The sequence below is a fragment of the Microcebus murinus genome, chromosome X (genome assembly GCF_040939455.1).
Source record: "Microcebus murinus isolate Inina chromosome X, M.murinus_Inina_mat1.0, whole genome shotgun sequence".
Classification (NCBI taxonomy): domain Eukaryota; kingdom Metazoa; phylum Chordata; class Mammalia; order Primates; family Cheirogaleidae; genus Microcebus; species Microcebus murinus.
In genome coordinates this window covers 70,337,306-70,359,390 of record NC_134136.1, presented here as the reverse complement: position 1 = coordinate 70,359,390, position 22,085 = coordinate 70,337,306, and positions in this window count along the sequence as shown.

Genomic DNA, 22,085 nt, shown 5'->3' with positions numbered 1-22,085 from the left:
TCTCCTACCAAGCTCCAAGTAAGGGATCTAAACCTGGAAGTCCACAAATTCACCTACTCTCCTACAAATGGAGAATAGTTCTAATTCCATCAGAATAACAGAAAAGAGAGTTACATATAAAAGGGTCAAATTTGCTTTTGATTGCACTCTAACTTAATTTTTAGATTTGAAAAGTTCCAAATATATAACTAAAAGAAACATGTTAGCTAACCAACACATCTCAATTTTATACCATATGTATCAGTTAAAACTCTCTAAAGAAACAGAACCTATAAGGAAGGATATATATATATATATATATATATATATATATATATATATATATGATCTAGATATAGATATATAGATAGATATAATTTGTGATTGTGAGATCTGGCAAGCCTGAAATCCACAGGGCAGGCCAGTAAGCTGAAAACTCTGTCAAGAATTGATATTATATTGAGGGTAATTTACTTATTTGGAATAATTAGGAAAAAAATCAATTTCAATTCTAGAAAAAATCATGATGAAGGTGATTTTTTTTGTAACCTAATGCAAGAGCTTGTGACAGATGATGTATTCCAAAACATAAACCTGATCATATTATTCCTCAGTTATTAAGCTTTCCATGAAATGCCATTACCTAAAATTTAGAGTTGAAAATCTATAGCCTCAAATGTAATTCTATTCAAGATCCAGTTCCAGTTTTTATGTGAACCATTCTTTCTGCCCTTCCTATCACCATCACTGTGCTCCAGTTATACCAAACACTTGCTATTTCCTAATCATGCCATACTTCCTTAGGGACTCCATAATTTAACCTTTCTTCTCTGTCCTCTATAATGCCTGTTCCTCTTTTCTCCCCTGAGCAATTTTTTTTTCCTTAAAGATGCATCTTTCCAGTGCAGCATATCCGAACTCCCCAGGAAGCCAATCACATGTATATGTATCTTCCCAAAACACACTTGTAGGCACTTCTATGGGAATATAATCAATTTATAATCTTATTTTTTTTCCTTCGTTCCTCTCTGATCAAAAGATGAAATTCTTTAGGTGAAGGTCTGTGATATCCCTAGTCTTTAGCAAGTGGCTGGTATACAGCTGTTGGTCTAGAAATGTTTGTAGGAAAAAAAATATTTGCTCATTCTCTCAATAAAGCATGGGGGAATCTTATAAATATAGCATTGTGTGATGCGTTGTCTTCTATAGTGACGAACTATAGGTTTCTTTCAAATGTGTTGTTTTACATTCATTAGATTCTTTCCCTAAGTTTCAATATGCTATTTTACAGCACTCCCAGCCCTTTACTGTTATTCTAATATCTCCTTGAATTTGTACTCTTGATGGCTTTAGCTAAAACAACTTACAAATGAATATCATGCAACAATATCATATAAACAGAAATTGTTTTGTTTTAACCTGTGAAATTTTCACTTTTCTATACTTTAGGATTTGAATGTAATTATTCACACTGATGTAAATAAAAAATATATATAAAGAACAAAATCAAAAATGGTGATTTTCAATATTTTCTCTGATTCTCAATGGCATTTATTGATCCACTTTTCCACTTCTGAGGGTATATATCATTTACTCATGGAGAAAAAATATCCATATAAATGTATACATATGTATATAAATTATTTTCAGAGTTGATTTAAAAGGTAGAGATTGACATATATATACAGAAACTTTTCAAAAGAAGACAGAATAATGGCCAACAAACATGAAAAAATGCTCAACATCTCTAATCATCAGGGAAATGCAAATCAAAACTACAATGAAATATCACTTATCTCTAGTAAGAATGACCTTTATCAAAAATCCCAAAACAATAACTATTGGCGTGGATGTGGAGAGACAGGAACACTCCTATACTACTGGTGGGACTGCAAATTAGTTCAACCTGTGGAAAGCAATATGAAGATACCTTAAAGCTATACAAGTAGATCTACCATCTGATCCAGCAATCCCACTGCTGGGCATCTGCCCAAAAGAACAAATGATACTCTACAAAAAAGACACCTGCACTCCAATGTTTATAGCAGCACAATTAACAATTGCAAAGTGGTGGAAACAACCCAAGTGCCCATCAATACATGAGTAGATTAATAAAATGTGGTATATGTATACCATGGAGTACTATTCAGCTCTAAGAAACAATGGTGATATAGCACCTCTTATATTTTCTTGGATAGATCTGGAACCCTTTCTACTATGTGAAGTATCCAAAACAAGCACCACATGTACTCACCAACAAATTGGTATTAATGGATCAACACCTAAGTGGGCATATTAGAATAACATTTATCGGGTGATGGGCAGATGGGAGGGTGGAGGAGGGACAGGCATATGCATACATAATGCGTGAGATGTGCACTGTCTGGGGGATGGTCACGCTTGAAGCTCAGACTTGGGGGAGGGAAACAAGGGCAATATACGTAACCTTAACATTTGTACCCCCATAATATGCTGAAATAAAAAAAGAAAAAACTAAATAAAGTAGAGATTGACATATATTTACAAAGTAATCATTTGTTTCCAAGTTAAAGTTTTCAAAGTAGTAGAACCTGAATCACATCTAAAACTCTGATTTGTAAGCTAGAAGGACACTTATTACTATCTTTAATATTGCAAACATTTTATGAGTATATTACTGCATAACATTAGTTAAGATAATTAAAAAGTGCACCAGTCAGAAATGTGAATTTTTTATTTGCAGTATAATTTGTGGTCCATAGTAAAAATTCAATAAATATCTGATGAATGTTTTAATTAGACATAGTTTTCTATGTCTACAAGGAGATATGAGATTCAGAAATCACTAGTAGTTAGACTGCATTCATATGTTTTATTCATGGCACACCTGACCTGAAAATATTGGCATCAACAGATATTAAGCCTATTTCAGACCAAAAGAGAGAAAGATTGAGTGGTTAATCTGACTACCAAGGGAGGCAATCTCAGAAATCATAGCAGTGTTTACACTAAATCTTAAAAAATTGAGCCGGTTGGAAACCAGTAAATATATTGGTTATGTAGAAGAAATTTCTTCTTTATGATAGTCATTCTAGATGTTCACAAAGATTTAATTTCTCTTCCCATGGTTGGTCTGTATTTTTCCAACCCTTTTAAACATATACACAGTGAAGTGATCAACTTTAGTCAGTGAAGCATGAGCTTCCATATAGAATCCTTATGATGTGATGTATGTGTAACCACATTTCATTTTCTCTTTGTAGAATCATGGAGGTGGAGCTTTCTGCAACCTGTGTTGCTATGGGAGAATAATGTAGAAGAGAAACCCCTACCTACATCATGCCCTCAGCCAACTCAAGATAGAGTGTAAGCCAGAAATAGAACTTTGTTTTTTTAGCCACTGAGGTTTATAGGCTCTTTTATACTGCTGCATAATATAACCCATACTGACTGAATGTGATCTAATAATATAATAATATATTTCCTGATTGGATTGCCAGCCTCCTGAGAGAGTACCACACGAAAATGTAGAAAAATAACTATCAAATAATAAAGAATATGGGTGAAAGCCATTGAAACCTGCTATAAAAAAGCAATAATACACTGTTTTAAAATAAGCTTTCAAGGGATACAGCTCTAAAATGAACCTTACATAAGTCTTAAGGTCTTCCCATAAAATTTAAAGAAGATTAAATGCTATTGGAAATCATGTATTATTATTACTAATTTCTCCAGAGAGCAATGCTGAGCTTTTGTTTATAGTCAAACAGAATAACTTCTATTCTATTTCAACCTCAATTCTCTGATACGGCCATCTGAGAGCTTCCAAGAGCTGTTAAAGAACTCAGAAAATAAAGCAGCTATTGAAACCAAGCCTTTAAGAAATGAAGGAAAAAATTTCCCAATTTTTGATCAGATACTCTGTGTGAGGCATCGTGTTTTATATACATTATCTCATGTAAGTACCATAATAAGTATGTGAGGTGAATATTTTTGTCTTCATTTAACAGATGAGGAAACAGATGAGGAAACATCAAGGTTAGTATGGCTAGTGACACTGATGTACCTTTGTGAGTTTCATATCAGTTTGTTATGAAGTCAAAATTATCACTGAGACCTCACATCCAAACGTGTTAAAATCTCAGTCTAAGTATAATCAGTTCCTAATCAACACAATTGACAAAAAGCTATGCTTTTTCAAGCGCTTACTCCCACCAGGCACACTACCCCACAACTGAAAGATTTCATATCCAAGCTGATCTTTCACATTGGAGTAACTAATTTTTGTACCTAAATTTGTGTTAATGGGATGGAAGCAGAAATACTGTGTGGTAATTTTTAAAATTCTCTTTAAATAGAAGAAAATACCTTTTATCTTTTCTCCATCTTGCAGTACTAAAGTTTAATATGATGGCTGTAGCTCTGGCAGCCATCTTGGGCCACAAAAACATGGGCTGTATCCTATTATATTATTAAGGGTTTTCCAGAGAAAGGGAACCAATAGACTCATTCAGTTATGGAGGTGGAAAAGTTCCAAAGTCTGCTATCTGAAAGCTGCAGAATAAGGAAAGCTGGTAGTGTAATTTCACTCTAAATTCAAAGGTCTGAGACCAAGGTGAGTGGATGGTGTAAATCCCAGTCCAAAGGGAGGAAAAGACTGATGTCCTCTTTCAAGCAGGCTGGCAGGAAGGAAATGAATACTCTTTTTCTATTCCTTTTGTTCTATTCAGGCCATGGATAGGATGATATTTACCCATATTGCAGACAGAAATCTACTTTACAAACCTCATGAATTCAAATGCTTATTTTATCAGGAAACACCTTACATACACACCTAGAAATAGAGTTTAATTTTGGAACAATTAAAAACATCAATTAAAAACATAAAATTAACTATCATACCTACTGATGGCAAAATGTTGTGTTAGAAAATCCCTGGGTCCTGGTGAATTTTGTGAAGTCACTGTATTTATTTTATGTGACAGATATTCACATAACTTTGGATTTATTCTATGTAAGAGACAAATAAATTTCTTTCCTTTTTAAAATTAGTATAATTTTAAATTTCTTTTATTTAAAGATGAATCCAATTTTACGTTTACATTGTGCTAAGGAGCTTGGCTTTTAATCTTTTATTTTATTTATTTATTTTTTTAGTGGGAAAATAAAGATTTTATTATAAAGTGGTTTTGACAGAGCCTAGATGAGTTTCTTTTTTTTTATTATTTATTTTCTTTGTGTAGTTTTTTTTTTTTTTTCGGCATATTATGGGGGTACAGATTTTAAGGTTTCAATAAATGCCCATCCTCCCCTCCTCCCACAAGTTCGAGTCTCCAGCATGACCATCCCTCAGATGGTGCGCATATCACTCATTATGTATCTATGCACCCGCCCCCCCAATACCCTATTACTGTAGTAGCTATGTGTCCACTTAGGTGCTACTCAGTCAATACCAGTTTGCTAGAGAATATATCTGGTGCTTGTTTTTCCATTCTTGGGATACTTCACTTAGTAATATGGGTTCCAGCTCTAACCAGGAAAATATAAGATGTGCTATATCACCATTGTTTCTTAGAGCTGAATAGTACTCCATGGTATACGTATACCACATTTTATTAATCCATTCTTGGATTGATGGGCACTTGGGCTGTTTCCACAGCCTTGCGAGTATGAATTGTGCTGCTATAAACATTCGAGAGCAGGTGTCTTTTTTGTAGAGTGTCATTGGATCATTTGGGTAGATGCCCAGCAATGGGATTGCTGGATCAAATGGTAGATTCACTTGTATCGCTTTAAGGTATCTCCATATTGCTTTCCAAAGAGGTCGAACTAGCTTGCAGTCCCACCAGCAGTGTAGGAGTGTTCCTCTCTCTCCACATCCACGCCAGCATTTGTTATTTGGAGACTTTTTGATAAATGCCATTCTCACTGGAGTTAAGTGATATCTCATTGTAGTTTTGATTTGCATTTCCCTGATGATTAGGGATGGTGAGCATTTTTTCATATGTTTGTTGGCCATTCTTCTGTCTTCTTTAGAAAAGTTTCTGTTCAAGTCCTTTGCCCACTTTTTAATAGGGTTATTTGATTTTTTCTTGCTGATTTTCGTGAGTTCTAAGTATATTCTAGTTATCAGCCCTTTATCGGATACGTAGGATGCAAAAATTTTCTCCCATTCTGTAGGTTGTCTGTTTACTTTCATGACTGTTTCTTTGGCTGTGCAGAAGCTTTGTAGTTTCATCATGTCCCATTTATTTATTTTTGTTGCTGCTTTGATTACCTTTGGGGATTTCTTCATAAACTCTTTGCCTAGGCCGATGTCTAGGCCAGTGTTTCCAACATTTTCCTCTAGAATTCTAATGGTTTCATACCTGAGATTTAAGTCTGTTATCCAGCGTAAGTTGATTTTTGTGAGAGGTGAAAGGTGTGGGTCCTGTTTTAACCTTCTACAAGTGGCTATCCAGTTTTCCCAGCACCATTTATTGAAAAGGGATTCTTTCCCCCAGCGTATGTTTTTGTCTGCTTTGTCAAAGATGAGATGGCTATATGAGGATGGTTTTATATCAAGGTTTTCACATCTGTTCCACTGGTCAATAAACCTATTTTTGTGCCAATACCAGATTGTTTTAATTACAACAGCTTTGTAGTATAGTTTGATATCTGGCATATTAATACCTCCAAATTTGTTTTTGTTGCCTAGAATTGCTCTTGATATTCGGGGTCTTCTATGGTTCCATACAAAGCATAAAATTATTTTTTCTATATCTGTAAAGAATGCTGATGGGATTTTAATAGGTTTTGCGTTGAATCTGTAGATCAGTTTGGGTAGTATAGACATTTTAATGATGTTGAGTCTGCCGATCCACGAGCATGGAATGGATTTCCATCTGTTTATATCCTCTGCTATTTCCTTCCTCAGTGTTTCATAGTTTTCCCTGTAGAGGTCTTTTACCTACGTCGTTAAGTAAATTCCTAGGTACTTTAATTTCTTTCTTGCTATTGTGAAGGGTATTGAGTCTTTAATTTGGTTCTCGATTTGATTGTTGTTGGCGTATACGAATGCCTCTGATTTCTATGTATTAATTTTGTATCCTGAGACTTTGCTAAATTCATTTATCAGTTCCAGGAGTTTCCTGGTTGAATCTTTGGGGTTTTCTAAATATAATATCATATCATCAGCAAACAGTGAAAGTTTGATTTCTTCTGCCCCTATTTGGATACCTTTGATTCCATTTTCCTGTCTGATTGCTGTAGCCAGGACTTCTAGTACTATTTTGAATAGAAGTGGAGATAGTGGGCAGCCTTGTCTGGTTCCGGTTCTAAGTGGGAATGCTTTCAGTTTTTCCCCATTCAGTATGATGTTGGCTATGGGTCTGTCATATATGGCTTGTATCATTTTTAGGTATGTCCCTTCTATGCCTATTTTCTTGAGTGTTCGTATCATGAAAGGGTGTTGAATTTTGTCAAAAGCTTTTTCTGCATCTATTGAAAGAATCATGTGGTCTTTGTTTTTGCTTCTGTTGATGTGGTGAATTGCATTTATAGATTTGTGTATGTTGAACGATCCCTGCATTCCTGGGATGAAGCCCACTTGGTCGTGATGGATTATTTTTTTGATAAGCGTCCGGATTCGGTTAGCTAAGATTTTGTTGAAAATTTTTGCATGTATATTCATTTGGGATATTGGTCTGTAGTTTTCTTTTTTTGTTGGTTTCTTTCCTGGTTTTGGTATCAGAGTAATATTCGCTTCATAAAAGGTGTCGGGGAGGTTTCGATTCTTCTCGATGTTGTGGAATAGTTTCTGCAAGATAGGTATTAATTCTTCTTTGTAAGTGTGGTAAAATTCGGGTGTGAAGCCATCTGGACCGGGACTTTTCTTTTTAGGGAGATTTTTAATTGCTGTTTCTATTTCAGCTGTTGAGATTGGCTTGTTCAGGGAATCTATTTCTTCCTGGTTGAGCCTAGGGAGGCTATGTGTTTCTATAAATTTGTCCATTTCCTCCACATTTTCCAGTTTGTGTGAATAAATATCTTTGTAGAACTCATAAATTATATCTTGTATCTCTTTGTGATCAGTTGTCATATCTCCTTTTTTATTCCTGATGGAGTTTATTAGAGATTTCTCCTTTCTGCTTTTCGTTAGCTTAGCCAGTGGCATGTCAATTTTGTTTATTTTTTCAAAGAACCAACTTTTTGTTTTGTTAATCTCCTGAATAGCTTTCCTGTTTTCAATTTCATTTAGTTCTGATTTGATCTTGTTAATTTCACTCCTTCTGCTGGGTTTGGGGCTGGTCTGTTCTTCTTTTTCTAGCTCTTTGAGTTGTTTTATTAGATTGTCTATTGGTGATCTTTTTGACTTTTGGTTATAGGCATTTATGGAGATAAACTTTCCTCTCAGAACTGCTTTAGCTGTGTCCCAGAGGAGTTGATAACTTGTCTCTCCATTGTCATTTTCTTCATAGAATTTTTTTTTATTTCCGTCTTGATTTCTTCATTTATGAAGTAATCATTTAGTAGAAGGTTGTTTAATTCCAATGTTTTTGTGTAAAAATGTGAGTTTATGTTAGGGTTGATTTCTACCCTTATTCCATTGTGATCTGAGAAGATACATGGTATGATTTCTATATTTTTAAATTTCTTGAGGTTTACTTTGTGTCCTAGGATATGGTCAATCTTAGAGAATGTCCCGTGAGCTGAGGAGAAGAACGTATATTCAGTGGATTTTGAGTAGAATGTCCTGTAGATGTCAGTCAGAACCAATTGTTCTTGAGTTTTGTTTAAGTCCATTATTTCTTTATTAATTTTCTGTTTGGAGGATCTGTCTTAAGCCGTCAGTGGGGTGTTGAAATCTCCGGTGATTATGGAGTTGCTATTAATCCATTTGCTTTGATCCAGTAAGGTTTACGTTATGAAACTGGGTGCACCTCAGTTGGGTGCATATATATTTAAAATTGTTATCTCTTCTTGTTGAACTGTGCCCTTCACCATTATGTAATGACTCTCTGTGTCTTTCACAACTTTTGTTGGTTTAAAAACTAAATTGTCTGAAATTAGAACAGCCACGCCAGCCTTCTTTTGGCTTCCACTTGCCTGAAATACTGATCTCCACCCTTTTACTTTTAGTCTATATGCATCCTTGCAGGTTAGATGTGTTTCCTGAAGACAGCATATACTTGGCCTGTATTTTCTTATCCATTCAGCCAGCCTATGTCTGTTGAGTGGAGAGTTTAAGCCATTCACATTTATTGATAGAACTGATAGGTAAGGTAGATTACTGTTCATTGTGTTGCGTTGGATGTTGTTACTTTGTTTTCTCTCTTGATCAAAAGAGATATCTGGCCTTTAATCTTTGGGTGTTGGTTTTTTTTTTATATTCGTGAGTTTCTATTATGGTGTTCCGTGTGTAACACTGTTTTGAGTACTTCTTGTAGGGCTGGTCTTGTCTTGGTGAATTCCCTGAGACTTTGCTTGTCTGGGAATGTCTTTATTTCTCCTTCATATATGAAGCTTAGTTTTGCAGGGAATAGGATTCTAGACTGGGTATTGTTTTGTTTCAGAAGAGTGAGAATGGGGCCCCAGTCTCTCCTTGCTTGTAAAGTCTCATTAGAGAAGTTTTATGTTATTCGAATTGGCTTTCCCTTGTATGTTACTTGCTTCTTTTGTCTTAGAGCTCTTAGAAGGGCCTCTTTAGTTGATACTTTGGTCAGTCTGATGACTGCATGTCGTGACGTCTTCCTGTTTGCATTGAATCTCCCAGGGGTCCTGTGGGCCTCTTGAACTTGTATATCGACATTTTGAACAAGGCCTGGGAAATTTTCCTCTATTATGTCTTCAAAAAGCTTGTCCAGCCCCTAAGTGTTGTCTTCCTCCCCTCTTATAACCCTATGACCCTCACGTTAGGTTTTTTCACATAATCCCACAGCTCTAGTAGGCTTTGGTCTTTTCTCTTTTTTCTCTGCTGTATTTCTGTGACTGATTTATTTAATTGGAAGGTGTTATCTTTGATCTCTGAGATTCTTTCTTCTGCTTGATCTACCCTGTTCTTGAGACTTTCCACAGTATTTTGTAGTTCCCTGAGTTGATTCTTCATCTCTAGGACTTCGGTTAAAGTTTTCTTCACTGTGTCAATCTCTTTGTTGAACCTTTGTTCCATTTCCTGGAGGCTTTTTGTGGTATCTTTGTGTTAATTATTGAGTTGTTGTTGCAGGTCAGTGAGTGTTCTTATGATCCACATTTGAAATTCCTCTTCTGTCATTTTAGTTGCCAGGTTTTGGTTGTTGTCTGTTTCTAAGGGGCTGGTGCTCCTCTTTGGGGGTGTGTTTTCCGTTTGTTTCTTCATATTTCCGGAGTTCCTTCGCTGATTTCTTCCCATTTTGCTCGGTTGTTGTTTCTTTCCTTTAGGTTTTCGTTTGGGTATTCACACGTCTTGTTTAGTTTCTGAGCCAGTAGGTGGAGTTGCTCTCTGTCAGCAGCCTTCACTGGGGTGGTGTCTGTAGGTCTCTCAACCCGCTGGGGAGCCAGCAGTCTGAGATGTAGTGGAGGTGAATCAGCCAATTACCCTACTCTTCCTGCTGGTCTCCTTAATTACACAGGTGGAAATAGATGGCAGGAACCAGAGCAGTGCCTATCTCAGCTCCACCCCCAAGGCGGGGCTAGAGACTTTGGAAACGAAGGCCCAGCTCCAAGTCACCAGAGTGTGTGGGTTGTAATGTCTCTCTGTCTTGTATTGACCAAAGGCTGCTTCCTACAAGGCTCGGCTCTACCCAGGCAAACTCCAGCGCCTGGACACCCAGCGCAGAAGACCTGTGCAGATAGAGATTGGCCTGAAGCCGGCAGGCCCATAGCCAAGCCCAGGGAACCCCATCTTCTGTGTCTTTTATTGCACAGGTGGAGATAAGCGGTAGGAATGGAAACAGTTCCTATCTCAGCTCTGCCCCCAATGTGCGGGGCGGGATGGGGGGGCAGAGAGTTTGGAGCCAAGGCTCAGCCACAAGAAACAGGACAGTGGTAGACGTAAAGACTCTCTGCTTTATAGTAGCTAAGGGCAGCTTCATTCGTGGGTATCTCCTACCAGGCAGGCTCTGGACTCTGGACACAGAGCGTGGGAGACCTGTGCAGTGAGAGATTGTCCTGAAGCCAGACCCACCAGGCCCCTTGTTCTGTCTCTTTAATTCCACAGGTGGAGATATGCGGCAGGAAAGGGAGCAGTTTCTATCTCGGCTCCACCCCCAAGGTGGGGATACAAACTTTGGAGCCAAAGGCCTAGCCCCAAATCCCTGGATGTGGGGGTCATAGAATATCTCTGCCTTATATCCACTGATGGCTGCCTCCTGCAAGGCCCAGCTCTGCCCAGGCGGGCTCCACACTCTGGTCACAGCGTGCGGGAGACCTGTGCAGGGAGAGACTGATCAAAAGCAGGCAGGGAGTCAATGGGACCCACCTATCCCTGCCTTTTGTCTCTTGAATTACCCAGGTGGAGATAAAAGGCAGGAATGAGAACAGATTCTATCTCAGCTCTGCCCCCAAGGCTGGGACAGAGACTTTGGAGCCCAGGGCGGGGCTCTGGGTCGCAGGAGAGTGTGGAAGGCAACCTTTCTCTGCCTTAAATTCGCCAAGGGCAATCTCCCCTGTAGCTCTGCCCCGTCCAGGCAGGGTCCACTCTCTGAGCACAGAGTCAGTGCTGCTTGTGCAGCAAGTGATGGTCCAATATCAAATTGGTGGAGCAGCGGCGCGTACCAGCGTTTTCTCTGTGCCTCCTCTCCAAACCCCTAGCCCAAGTCAGCGCTGGAATGCCGAGTCAGCGCCGGAATGCAGGGGCGGAGTGGTGCTGGAGGGGCAGAGGGAGGGGGGTCCTAATGGATCAAGGAGTCTAACTTTGCGCACTCTGACCTCTCAGTGCTATCCCAAACCTCCACCAAATCCAAAGTCAAAGCCTCCTGCTGTGTAAACTCCCCTTAACCTTGACCTGGTAGTGTTCTGCAGGGAGATGCCCCAGTGGGCTCTGGTTCCTGATGCGCGGAGAGTGGTTGCTGCGTGCGGACCCTCCCCCACCTTAAACTGTTGCCCCTGTGTGCTCTGGCGAACTCAGCGCGTTCCCTGCTCTGGTCTCCTCTCCACCCAGCTTAATCCTGCGCTGCCACTTCTCACCAACTTCAGGCACCTCCCGGCATACATGGGAGTGGAGCTCGGTGTAGTTTGGGATGTTTCTCAGCGCTGGTTAGGGCTGGCGCCACTGCCGGCTGGCAGAGGGTTAAGCCGCGCCTCGCTCCCTCCCTGATGTGTGCCTCCGAATCCCCGAGTTTTGTGGAAGAATGATTGGTTCACCTTTGCTTTAAGCTGTAAGTGGTCTTATCCTTCTGTTTTCTGTTGGGTATCTGCAGGCTTGCAAAGCTGGTCTCGTGGAAGTGCAGATCGCTGGAGTGTGGCTATCCGCTTTCTTCACTATTTGCTCTGGGAGCAGAGAGCCAGGAGGGCACCCCTACTCCGCCATTTTTCCTTGGCTTTTAATCTTATCAGTATTATTTCAGAAAGATTTATTTGGAAGTATGAATTTGATAAATGTGAACTATGAGACAATGAGAACAAAGAAATCAATTATAAGATAATCACAGCAAATCAGTAATTATGGCAAGAATATGGTGGTAGCACTTGAGTACTGGTTGTGGTGATAAGGGGTCTCAGTTTCTCAGTTGTGAAGTGGGTAAGAAATCAAAAAAACAGAGGGACTCCATCAGTATCAGGAGAGGTTTGTCTGCTACCACCCATTCTCCTTGAGTCCTAGAATGCTCTCAACACATACATTAGAGAACATCGCAAAAATTTCTAGGTAAGTAGTGGAGTGAACTGAAAAAAATGTTTTATTTTAGGTAATCTTAGGTCTACCAATGCTAACCATGTGACAAGTAATTAGCCTTAACGAGTTTCATTTCTGAATACAAAGTTGGGATTATTATGCTAACCCTTGTAGAGGCTTTATTATGAGGATCAAATGAAATAATCTCGGCAATATATTAGTTAGCACAAGGACACATCATAAACACTCAAAAAATATTAGTTTCTAAAATAAAACACTTGCCACATAGCACTTGGCACAAATGATTACACTTAAGAGTGAATTAATGTGAAATCTGAAAAAAATGATGAAAGTTTATAGCTTGTGCTATTTTCCACTTTTACTAAGAAAGACATTTTTGGAGTAAAGGTTCTTAGGTGTACCACTCTTCCATCTCCATTTACGAACTGGGAAAATGTTTTTTTTTTTTTTTCCTTTTTTTATTTTGGCATATTATGGGGGTACAGATTTTAAGGTTTCAATAAATGCCCATTTCCCCCCCTCCCCCCAAAAGTCTGAGTCTCCATCATGACCATCCCCCAGATGGTGCACATCTCACTCTTTATGTATGTATATACCCGCCCCCCTCCCCCCTCCCGCCTGCCCAATACCCTATTGCTGTAGCACCTATGTGTCCACTTACGTGCTACTCAGTTAATACCAGTTTGCTGGAGAATATATCTGGTGCTTGTTTTTCCATTCTTGGGATACTTCACTTAGTAGTATGGTTTCCAGCTCTAACCAGGAAAATATAAGATGTGCCATATCACCATTGTTTCTTAGAGCTGAATAGTACTCCATGGTATACATATACCACATTTTATTAATCCATTCTTTGATTGATGGGCACTTGGGCTGTTTCCACAGCCTTGCAATTATGAATTGTGCTGCTATAAACATTCGAGTGCAGGTGTCTTTTTTGTAGAGTGTCACTGGATCATTTGGGTAGATGCCCAGCAATGGGATTGCTGGATCAAATGGTAGATTCACTTGTATCGCTTTAAGGTATCTCCATATTGCTTTCCACAGAGCTTGAACTAGTTTGCAGTCCCACCAGCAGTGTAGGAGTGTTCCTCTCTCTCCGCAACCACGCCAGCATTTATTGTTTGGAGATTTTTTGATAAAGGCCATTCTCACTGGGGTTAAGTGATATCTCATTGTGGTTTTGATTTGCATTTCCCTGATGATTAGAGATGTTGAGCATTTCTTCATATGTTTGTTGGCCATTCTTCTGTCTTCTTTAGAAAAATTTCTGTTCCAGTACTTTGCCCACTTTTTAATGGGGTTATTTGATTTTTTCTTCCTAATTTTCGTGAGTTCTAAGTATATTCTAGTTATCAGTCCCTTATCGGATGCATAAGACGCAAAAATTTTCTCCCATTCTGTAGGTTGTCTGTTTACTTTCATGACTATTTCTATGGCTGTGCAGAAGCTTTGTAGTTTGATCATGTCCCATTTATTTATTTTTGTTGCTGCTGTGATTGCCTTTGGGGAATTCTTCACAAACTCTTTGCCCAGGACAATGTCTAGGAGAGTGTTTCCAACTTTTTCCTCTAGAGTTCTAATAGTTTCATATCTTAGGTATAAGTCTGTTATCCAGCGTGAGTTGGTTTTTGTGAGAGGTGAAAGGTGTGGGTATTGTTTTAGCCTTCTACAGGTGGCTATCCAGTTTTCCCAGCACCATTTATTGAAGAGGGATTCTTTTCCCCAGGGTATGTTTTTGTCTGCTTTGTCAAAGATGAGATGGCTATATGAGGATGGTTTTATATCAGGATTCTCACATCTGTTCCACTGGTCAATATTCCTGTTTTTGTGCCAATACCATATTGTTTTAATTACTACAGCTTTGTAGTATAGTTTGATATCTTGCATATTAATGCCTCCCATTTTGTTTTTGTTGCCTAGAATTGCTCTTGATATTCGGGGTCTTCTTTGGTTCCATACTAAGCGTAAAATTATTTTTTCTATGTCTGTGAAGAATGCTGATGGGATTTTAATAGGTATTGCATTGAATCTGTAGATCAGTTTGGGTAGTATAGACATTTTGATGATATTGAGTCTGCCGATCCATGAGCATGGTATGGATTTTCATCTGTTTACATCCTCTGCTATTTCCTTCCTCAGTGTTTCATAGTTCTCCCTGTAGAGGTCTTTTACCTCTTTGGTTAAATATATTCCTAGGTACTTTAATTTCTTTGTTGCTATTGTGAAGGGAATTGAGTCTTTGATTTGGTTCTCAATTAGATTGTTGTTGGCGTATATGAATGCCTCTGATTTCTGTGTATTGATTTTGTATCCTGAGACTTTACTAAATTCATTGATCAGTTCCAGGAGTTTCTTGGTTGAATCCTTGGGGTTTTCTAGATACAATATCATATCATCAGCAAACAGTGAAAGTTTGATCTCTTCTGCCCCTATTTGGATACCTTTGATTCCATTTTCCTGTCTGATTGCTGTAGCCAAGACTTCCAGCACTATGTTGAACAGAAGTGGAGATAGTGGGCAGCCTTGTCTGGTTCCAGTTCTAAGTAGGAATGATTTCAACCTTCCCCATTCAGTATGATGTTGACTATGGGTCTGTCATATATGGCTTGTATCATTTTTACCTATGTCGCTTCTATGCGTATTTTCTTAAGTGTTCGTATCATGAAAGGGTGTTGAATTTTGTCAAAAGCTTTTTCTGCATCTATTGAAAGAATCATGTGGTCTTTGTTTTTGCTTCTGTTTATGTGGTGAATTGCATTTATAGATTTACGTATGTTGAACCATCCCTGCATCCCTGGGATGAAGCCCACTTGGTCGTGGTGGATTATTTTTTGATAAGTATCTGGATTCGGTTAGCTAAGATTTTGTTGGAAATTTTTGCATCTATATTCATTAGGGATATTGGTCTGTAGTTTTCTTTTTTTGTTGGTTTCTTTCCTGGTTTTGGTATCAGAGTAATATTCGCTTCATAAAAGGTGTCATGGAGGTTTCCGTTCTTCTCGATGTTGTGGAATAGTTTCTGCAAGATAGGTACTAGTTCTTCTTTGTAAGTATGGTAAAATTCAGGTGTGAAGCCATCTGGACCGGGACTTTTCTTTTTAGGGAGATTTTTAATTGCTGTTTCTATTTCAGCTGTTGAGATTGGTCTCTTCAGGGAATGTCTTTCTTCCTGGTTGAGCCTAGGGAGGCTGTGTGTTTCTAGATATTTGTCCATTTCCTCCACATTTTCAAGTTTGTGTGCATAAAGATTTTTGTAGAATTCATAAATTGTATCTTGTATCTCTTTGGGATCAATTGTCATATCTCCTGTATTATTCCTGAGGGAGCTTATTAGAGATTTCTCTTTTCTGCTTTTCGTTAGCTTCGCCAATGGTGTGTCAATTTTGTTTATTTTTTCAAAGAACCAACTTTTGTTTTATTAATCTCCTGAATAGCTTTCCTGTTTTCAATTTCGTTTAGTTCTCATTTGATCTTGTTGATTTCACTTCTTCTGCTGGGTTTGGGGTTGGTCTGTTCTTCTTTTTCCAGCTCTTTGAGTCATTTCATTAGATTGTCTATTTGTGATCTTCTTGTCTTTTGGTTATAGGCATTTATGGAGATAAACGTTCCTCTCAGAACTGCTTTAGTTGTGTCTCAGAGGAGTTGATAACTTGTTCTCTCCTTTGTCGTTTTCTTCATAGAAGTTTTTTATTTCCGTCTTGATTTCTTCATTTACGAAGTAATCATTTAGTAGGAGGTTGTTTAATTTCCACGTTTTTGTGTAGAAATGTGAGTTTCTGTTATGGTTGATTTCTAGTTTTATTCCACTGTGATCTGAGAAGGTACATGGTATGATTTGTATTTTTTTAAATTTCTTGAGATTTTCTTTGTGTCCTAGGATATGGTCAATCTTAGAGAATGTCCTGTGAGCTGATGAGAAGAACGTATATTCAGTGGATTTTGGGTAGAATGTTCTGTAGATGTCTGTCAGACCCAATTGTTCTAGAGTTTTGTTTAAGTCCATTATTTCTTTATTAATTTTCTGTTTGGAGGATCTGTCTCGTGCCGTCTGTGGGGTGTTGAAATCTCCGGCGATTATGGAGTTGCTATTAATCCATTTGCTTAGCTCCAGTAAGGTTTGCTTTATGAATCTGGGTGCACCTAAGTTGGGTACATATATATTTAAAATTGTTATCTCTTCTTGTTGTACTGTGCCCTTCACCATTATATAATGACCCTCTTTGTCTTTTACTACTTTTGTTGGTTTAAAAACTAAATCGTCTGAAATTAGAACTGCCACACCAGCCTTCTTTTGGCTTCTATTTGCTTGGAATATTGATCTCCACCCTTTTATTTTTAGTCTATATGCATCCTTGCAGGTTAGATGTGTTTCCTGAAGACAGCATATACTTGACCTGTATTTTCTTATCCATTCAGCCAGTCTATGTCTCTTGAGTGGAGAGTTTAAGCCATTCACATTTATTGAGAGAACTGATAGGTAAGGTAGATTACTGATCATTCTGTTGGGTTGGATGTTGTTGCTATGATTTCTGTCTTGAGCCATTGTAATATCTGGCCTTTAATATCTTTGGGTTTTGGTTGTTTTTATATTCGTGGGTTATTATTATGATGTCCCGTGCATAACGCTGTTTTAAGTACTTCTTGTAGGGCTGGTCTTGTCTTGGTGAATTCTCTGAGCCTTTGCTTGTCTGAGAATGTTTGTATTTATCCTTCATATATGAAGCTTAGTTTTGCAAGGAATAATATTCTAGGCTGGGCATTGTTTTGTTTCAAAAGAGTGAGAATGGGGCCCCAGTCTCTCCTTGCTTGTAAAGTCTCATTAGAGAAGTCTGATGTTATTCGAATTGGCTTTCCCTTGTATGTTACTTGCTTCTTTTGTCTTACAGCTCTTAGAAGGGCCTCTTTAGTTGATACTTTGGTCATTCTGATGATTGCATGTTGTGACATCTTCTTGTTTGCATTGAATCTCCCAGGGGTCCTCTGAGCTTCTTAAACTTGTATATCAATATTTTGAGCAAGGCCTGGGAAATTTTCCTCTACTATATCTTCAAACAGCTTGTCCAACCCTTGAGTGTTGTCTTCTTCCCCTTCTTGTAACCCTATGACCCTCACATTAGGTTTCTTCACATAATCCCACAGCTCTTGTAGGCTTTGTTCTTTTCTCTTGTTTCTCTGCTCTATTTCTGTGACTGATTTATTTAATTGGAGGGTGTTATCTTCAAGCTCTGAGATTCTTTCTTCTGTTTCATCTACCCTGTTCTTGAGACTTTCCACTGTATTTTGTAGCTCCTTGAATTGATTCTTCATTTCCAGGAGTTCTGTTACACTTTTCTTCAATGTGTCTATTTCTTTTCTCATATCCTGGAGACTTTTTGTGGTTTCTTGGTGTTGGTTATTGAGTTGTTGTTGCAGCTGGGTGATTGTTCTTATGTTCCACATACGAAATTCCTCTTCTGTCATATTGGTTGCCTGATTTTGGTCGGTGTCCGTTTCTAGGGGGCTGGTGCTCCTCTTTGGGGGTGTGTTTTCCGTTTGGTTCTTCATATTTCCTGAGTTCTTTCGCTGATTTCTTCCCATGTCGATCAGTTGTTGTGTCTTTCCTTTAAGTTTTTTGTTTTGGTATTCACACGCCTTGTTTAGTTTCTGAGCCGTTAGGTGGTGTCTGTGGGTGAGATTCGACCACTCCCTGTATAATGAGTCAGTGGGTGTCCTGAAAAGGCTGTGCAGGATGCCATCCCTGTCAGTAGGTGGCGTTTGCTTGGAGGAACAGGCTATGGTGTTGATTTTGAGTCCTGTTATCAGCTCTGGTTCTGGGCGGAGCTGGGTTAGGTAAGCCTGCCCTCAGTCCGTTAGCAGGGGTCAAAGTTCTGTGCTCTGCTTCCAGGGAAAGCTGTCAGGGCGGGGCTGGAATTGTCCCGCTCAGCCAGAAAGTCTGGGTGTGGGGCTCGGGCTGTCTGAGACCCGCAGTCTGCAGCAGGCCTCACTTCTTTCCACCCTCCCCAACTCCACAGCTACTCCTGGGCCTCTGCCAGCAGGCCAGACCACAAGCCACCAGGCCTCCCTGGACTGTGATGCCGGCGGGGAGGTTCCCTGCACAGGAACGCCACCTGGGTTGGGCGCACGGCCTCCTCCTGGGAGGGGGGTTGCCCTCTAGGACGCCGATCCACCCCTGGAGGCACACAGACCACAGTAGGCTGTTCACGTATAACCCTTCTGTGCCCCAGGCAATGCTAGTCCTCTGTGCAGGGGATCTGGTCTGCAGGTCCGACCTCTGGGTCCCATAGTTCAAACTGTATTCCCACCAGGGAGAGGTTTTCCAGTCCTAATTCACGCACAGGGAGCCCAAGCTGGGTCTATGTCTCTCAGCCTCTGAGTCGGCACCGTTTTCCTGGGAACTCTGTGCCAGCAGCACCTGGGAGGGCAGGCGGGGTCCCAAACGGGAAGGTCTCGTTCCCTGGAGGTGCCTCCGGCTGGTGGCTGTATTGTCTCTCTGGGCAGCCGCGGGTAGGGTCTGCGGAGGGGAGGAGGAGGCAATATGGCACCTGCCTTGCGCCTCGTGTCTGTGCACATGGAGGTGCCCGGAAGAAGTTGGGAACCTGGTGCCACATCTGCTACAGGCTCACCGTTGGCAGGCGGCGGCATTCTCTAGGCTGGTGTCCGCAGGTCTCTCCACCCGCTGGGGAGCCCACCAGCAGTCCCGAATGCAGGGGAGGGGAAACAGCAAATCCACCTACCCTTGCCGCTGGTCTCCGGGCTGCTCCGGTGTTCTTAGCCTCCAGTTCTCCTCCGCAGCCTCCTCCCTTGGAGTCTCCCGGGTTCTCAGGTACCCCTCCTTCCGGCCCTTGTCTGCTGTATGCTCGTCTTCTTGCTTCTTTCCTCTAATTTCTGCTAGAATCTGTCTTTTCTGCAGTGACACTCTGTCTGGTGGTGTTATTCGTTCGCCATCTTGCTCCGCCCCCGGAAAATGGTTTTTGACAGTATCAATTACAATGATTTGAAGGAGTGAGCATCACCAAGGGAAAGCCGAGGTTAAGGGATTCTGGATGAACCAGTAGTGCTTTAGTAGTATTGTCACACTCAAGAACTCTCAATTAATAAGGAGATAAAAAGAAAAACTCTTAGAATTGAGGTCCTGCTTTCTTGTCCTGCATTAGAACATGCCTGAAATTGTCCCTATGTATTTCTAGACATTTTTCAATTAGACATCTATTGATTTTAGCTCAAAACAAGGATATAGGGCAATCTAACAAATTGATGAATAAAGACAAAATTAGTTTCTTCAAGAATGTTCATTACAGTAACAGAACCAACAAAATGCTAAGCATTTGAAGGAAATTTGATAGATAATGTGATGCCTGTAGTAAAATTCCAGTAGGCCACTAATCAGTAGTCTTCTTGGCTGAGTTCATTTGCTGTAACAGTGAAGCAGTGTTCAAATCCTTTACAGGATTCTTAGATGCTTTGAGAATGGACAAATTATATAAAAATCATTATAATGACAGCTGTATAATAGAAGGGAACTAACAGTGTGATTTCTATACTGTTACAAGTGAACTGCAGATAACTATTAGGTTTTATTATCTGACACAGCTTTCACCTGGATCCCACCAAGACCAATTGATGAATAGTGAGCATGCATAGACCCACTGCTCCATTAGTCATTTCTCTTTGATACTATATTTCAGATGTATCTGTTTCCTTCCTATTCAGAGTTCTAGCACTCATGCTGCTCCATTTTACTACTATTCTCCATTTTACTACTAGTCTCTCTCTGAGATAACTCATATTGTGTCAATCAACCAGCACTGGTTAAGTTTTATATTTACTCATATGACATTTTCTGTTTCAGTTATCTTTTTTAACGTTGACATTTATCTGATCATATCAAACGTAGTCTTTATTAATGTGTTTATATGTTTATTTTATTGGATCATTTACAGTTCACCATAGCCTGAAAGGAGTTACTTTCTTCATAAATAATATATGTTTATATCTTTTCCACCAGCAAGCCACACTTCTTCCATCGTCATTGAAATCTAGCCCAAATAGTAGGAAAGAATCTTCAACACTTTATCTGTGTCTCCTTTGCATTTTCCCAGTACCCTAAGGAAGCTTCTAGCAGCCTTACCTACCTCTTTTCTCTGTGGCAATATGCAAAAAAACAAACAAAAAATTCCCACATAAAACAGCAATAACACTGCGGTTTTATATTACTATTACCTAATGGTAATTACTATTACCTACTACAGTAATAGCTATAGTTCGTCCAACATTTGCACCAGTCACAAGTTCTGTCTACTTTATATTGCTGTGTAGTTGGGGTTCTTTAGCTTATGACTGAAAACTAACTTTTAGGAACATCTTTAATTAAGGAGAAGAAAGACCCCTGCAGGGAAAATTACAAAACACTGAGGAAGAAAATATCAGAGGAAGTAAATAGGTGGAAAACCATACCATGCTCATGAATCAGCAGAATCAACATTGTTAAAATGTTTATACAACCCAAAGTGATCTACAGATTCAATGTAATCCCTATTAAAGTACCAACATCATTTTTCACAGATATAGAAAAAATAAATCTATACTTTGTATAGAACCAAAAGACCCCATATAGCAAAAGCAATCTTGAGAAAAAGAACAAATTGGGAGGTATCAATCAAAAAACAATGGTGATCTAGCACCTCTTGTATTATCCTGGATAGAGCTGAAACCCATACTACTAAGTGAAATATCTCAAGAATGGAAAAACAAGCACCACATGTACTCACCAGCAAATTGGTTTCACTGATCAACACTTAAGTGCACATATAGTAATAGCATTCATCAGGTGTCGGGCAGTTGGGAGGGGGGAGAAGGGGATGGGTATATACACACCTAATGGGTGCGGTGCACACTGTCTGGGGGACTGACATGCTTGAAGCTCTGACTCAGGCGGGGCATGGGTAATATATGTAACCTAAATATTTGTACCCCCATAATAAGCTGAAATTTAAAAAAAAATGTTTGAAATGGTAAAAAAAAGAAACAAAACTAACCTTAATTGGATTAAGAGAAAAAAGATATTTACTGGCTCATGGACTTAAAATTCAATACCTTGATTCTTCTTTAGATAAATCTTAATCCACATGCTCAGATGAAAGAAACAGCTCTGTGCCTATCTCTACTTTATGGGTAAGTTTTCTATTTCTTTACTTTCAATACCAGAGAAGCTAGACCCATTTATTGGCAACAATGGTGGAAAGATAGTCACTGAAAACTTCATGTGTATATCACCACGTAACTCATTATAAATAGGAGTCTCAAAAAAATTGGC